This window comes from Mastomys coucha, chromosome X, assembly GCF_008632895.1.
Source record: "Mastomys coucha isolate ucsf_1 chromosome X, UCSF_Mcou_1, whole genome shotgun sequence".
In the NCBI taxonomy this organism is placed as follows: domain Eukaryota; kingdom Metazoa; phylum Chordata; class Mammalia; order Rodentia; family Muridae; genus Mastomys; species Mastomys coucha.
Genome location: NC_045030.1, coordinates 42,709,884 through 42,714,333, shown reverse-complemented (window position 1 = coordinate 42,714,333; position 4,450 = coordinate 42,709,884).

Here is a 4,450-nt window from a genome sequence, read left to right as displayed (position 1 = left end):
TATCCTAGCCATTCTGACTGGTGTGAGGTGGAATCTTAAGAGATTCTAAAATACCAAATGCAATCATTTTTGTTTCATCATTGGAGGCTCTTGCAACCTGGAGAGACATACCGTAGCTAGAGATTACAGAGCTGCAAAATTAGAGTGTGAGCAGGATGACAGCAAGACTATTTCTGAAAAAACAAAAAACAAAAAACAGAAAAAAAATGTCTAGTTTTAGATCCAGGTAGGTAGCTCTGTGGGTAAAGTGTGTGTTACCAGTGCCTGATGACCTGACAGATCTTAGAAATTGTGCCAAAGCGAGATGGATTGGGGTTGAAATATTGCTCAGTGAGTAAAGAGGCCCGAATTGAGTCCAATGACTTGAGTCTAATCTCCTGGACCCAATGCTGGAAGGAGAGAAGCAACTCTCAGCAAGTTGTCCTCTACCTCCCACACATGCCAAGGTATTCATGTACATGCATGCTATGGTGTACTAGGTTTTTCCTTCTGGAGAGATGCAACGCACACAAATAAATAAATAAGTAAGTTTAGGAATATGAAAATAGTAGGTTTTCTTCTAGGGCCTGTGACCTCTCCAGATATGGCTAATATAGTACAGGCATTTCCTCCTATTGAATGGAACTTATGCCCAATTAGAAAGTTGTGGTTACTGCAAAGATATGAATGCCACTATTGTACTGTTGGCTTATCTTTCTGTGGTGGTCATTGGTGTGGTTTGTAGGATCTGTGGCTAAGTAGGACTACTGATTCCTTTTCTCCTTGGGCAGCTTGTGTAGCATCATTTGACATCATGAGAGCTATTCCTCAGGGAAGAGGCTTTCAGGCCAGATTAGTTCCAGTTTGATTCCTGATCTGTGCCTAAGCTGTATAGTGTCTGCAGCAATTTCTGGGAGACACCCAGGGCAACATCAATACTTGTTCTATAATTGTCTAGGGAGTTTCTTTGACCCACTCTGGTCGATATCTCAAAAGGAGATTTCCCTTGCTTGGTAATAAGGTCATAATAACCATCCTGATGTATTGCAAAGTGACACCAGATCATGCTTTCAGTTTGAATTTCCCTAATGCCTAATGGTGATTTATATTGTACCACACAATATTTTGATTTTAGTTATCATAACTCTGAGATCATCTAATTATCATATTGCATAAAAATTACAAGAATATAAACACTGGGTGCATTGGTTTCCCTTCTCTGTGATTATTCACCTGGGAAAGCCACCCTTCCTGCTGGGTCTTGGAGAAGCCTTGGACCATCAACAGTGCAACATGAAGCATAGAAACAGATACTAGATTGTGACTACACAAATGCTTCTGTCTCTGTGCATATGTGTGTTTTCTTCCTCTCCTTGCTATATTTTTCTCTCTCTCTTCTCTCCTCTTTTTGCACTCTTTCCTCTTCCTCCACCCCATCCTGTTAAGTGCTCCTGAGGCTATTATATACACTCATACATAAAGATTCTACGTTCATTAGGAATGAGGTATCTTCTGTCTATATTGATCCATGCAAAATCTTCCTACATTTTCTTTAAAAAACAATAAACTCCTAAAAAGAATTATAGAAAGCACTACCACAAAAATAGGGCTTCGAAACCAAAGTCTCAATGTGAGGTGCTGTGACTAGCACACCAATGTGGAAGTTCTGACCCACTACCAGAGATGTGTTAGGAATCGCCTTTCCAACCAAAACTCTCAGAATTTTAATGGGGTTGACCAAAAGAGTCACACCCACATTTGACGGACCCTAAAGGATCCTCATGCCTTGCTGTCTGTCCCACACTGAATAGAAATACTATCAGAGATTAAAATTGGGCCTATCTAAGCAAAAAGAACTTCCTGATTCATTTTGTACATACTTAGATTATACACTCAAAATATTTCCCACAATAGATCCTGACAGGCAAGTGCATTCCAGTAGTGCGTGGTCCTTTCCATTCTCCACATTCACTTGATGCTGAGTGCCTTCTGGTATAGGAAAAGATGGCAGAAAAGGCTCATAGATCTCCTCTCAGCCTTACTCCAGCTCGTCACAGAGGACAGGTCACTAGGTGGATGACATCAGGACAAGCTACAGTGCATCTATATTTTCAGACATAACCAAAGCTCTGTCTCTCTGCAAGAAACACGAGAAGAGAAGTTAATTTAAAATACAGACATTCCCTTTTAACATTGTGTGTCTTATTCACAATGTTCCGCACAGGACACTGCTGATTTCTCTGCCCTTCTTTGTGGGGATGAATATGGCAGTGCCTGTGTTTTCAGTTGACTCAAGGTGTGTGAAGTAGGGGTGTGTGTGTGTGTGTGTGTGTGTGTGTGTGTGTATGTATGTTTTCTAAGTTAAATAAAGTAGAAGATAATACCAATACCACCTCAGTGTGCTCCCATCCCTTCTCCTAGACCCAATGGGATCATCATGGGCATTGTCACTGTACGGAGTACCCACTCGTGTTGCTGGCATGCCATTGGGTTGTACCACTGTGGTATGGTGAATGACACGAGTGGGTACTATATACAGCAACTGAGTATACTATGTTCTTTGTTGAGTATAAGGGGTCTGCTGTGGGTAGACATCTCTTACTGGGCACAGGGCTATCTGGTAGGGGCTATGGTGTCATAGAAGAAGTATGGTGTCATAGCCCCTCTGATAGGGGAATATACACGTTGTAAGGTGTGCCAGGAGTGTAGTCTCGATAACCTATTTCTTTAACATTTGCATAGGGAGCCCAAGAAGAACCAGGGTTATAAACAGAATTCATGATTTCAAGAACACGACCTGACCTGATGTGCAAGCCTACCAGAGCCAGCACTGCCACCTGTGCTGAATTGATTCTCATTTTAAAAAAATCATTACATAAATTTTGACCTGGAATTAGGATAGAATTGTAACATATTTCTGAATGGAGGGGAGAGAGGCTCACATGCCTTGTACTTTCCTTAGTTGTGGAGGAGCAAGAAACATTTTTCTTTATAGCCACTGGCAAATTGGCTATGATCCCATAAATAATCCCTCAATCTTGCAAATGTAAGTACCCCTAATTAAATTCACTGAGTCACACCATAAGATACATTAATGTGGAGGGGGACTTGTTGGAAAGAGGAATAGATTAGTGAGAAAAGAACAAGAGGAAGTAATTGGGTGATGAGTGTGATCAAAATATACTCTGTATGAAACTGTAATCATGAAATTTATTACTATTTAATTACTATATTCTAATTAAAAGTTAAAAAACTTAAAGCTTTCCAACATATAACATATTCGTGTATGAAAATATAAGAAATGCTTTTAAAAAGAAGTCTTAATTGAAACAACAATATAATTAAGAGCTATGGTATTTGAAGAACTATGAAGTATTGGTATGCTTAATTGTTTGGTATGCTTAAATGATTGTGTAGACATTTAAATTGTATGAATTATTTATTTAGAGACTTTAAAATGCTATTTGCACTTCATATTAAAGCATATTTAAATGACAGTCTAAAAATAATTTTGAGGGTTCTGGATAGATGGCTCAGATTTTAAGAGCCTGAATGCTCTTCCAGAGATCCTGATAATGAGATCTGGAGCCCTCTTCTGGCCTGCAGGCATACATGCAGGCAGATCTCTGTATACATAATAAATATATCTTAGAAAAAATATTTTTGAAAGTCTATAAACGTACTTCTGTCTTTTTAAAATACAAATTAATTTAAAGCAACATGTATGCTTAGCATTGCCAATTATAAAATTATATAATATTAACTATTTAAAAGAGTCAAGACTGAACCTGGAGAAATAGGTCGGCAATGTTCTTTTTACAAAGAACCTGGGTTCGGTTCCCAGCACCCACATGTCAGCACAAAACTGTTCATAACTCCAGTTCTATGGGAATCTGATGAAGTTTTCTGGCCTCTATGGACATTGCTTACATGGGCACTGCATACATATATGTTGCACATACATGTAGAGAAAATACTCATACACATTTTTTTTTAAAAAAAGAAAAGTAAAGAAGAAAGCACCAAAGATGTTCTCATTCCCACAGTATAAAACATCCATGTCTGATTTAGTTCAGGTTTCATTTGCCAAGCAGCTTTCGAGAAGCTTTCTTGTTTCCTTCAGCATTGGATGGATGTCCAAAGAGGCCCAGGGTCCACGCCCAAGAGCTTGAAGGCACACAAACTTGCAGGCCCATGGTGAGCCTATTCTTGTCTGATATTCCTGTCCCTGCCTAGTCTTGGGACTGAGACGTTCTTCTTCAGTCCTTGAATCACTTCAGCCAAATCTCTCTGAAGCTGAACAGGAGCTGCTCCTTGTGCCTATGATCTGAATTGTGGCCCTAAGCACCCCTTTCCTCAACTATTAGGGTCACTTCTTATGTTCCTATCTGATTAGCAAGCATGTAACCTCATACACAAGGACAAGACCACCGGCAGCAGTGTCAAAGAGCTTGCAACCCTATAGAATCCC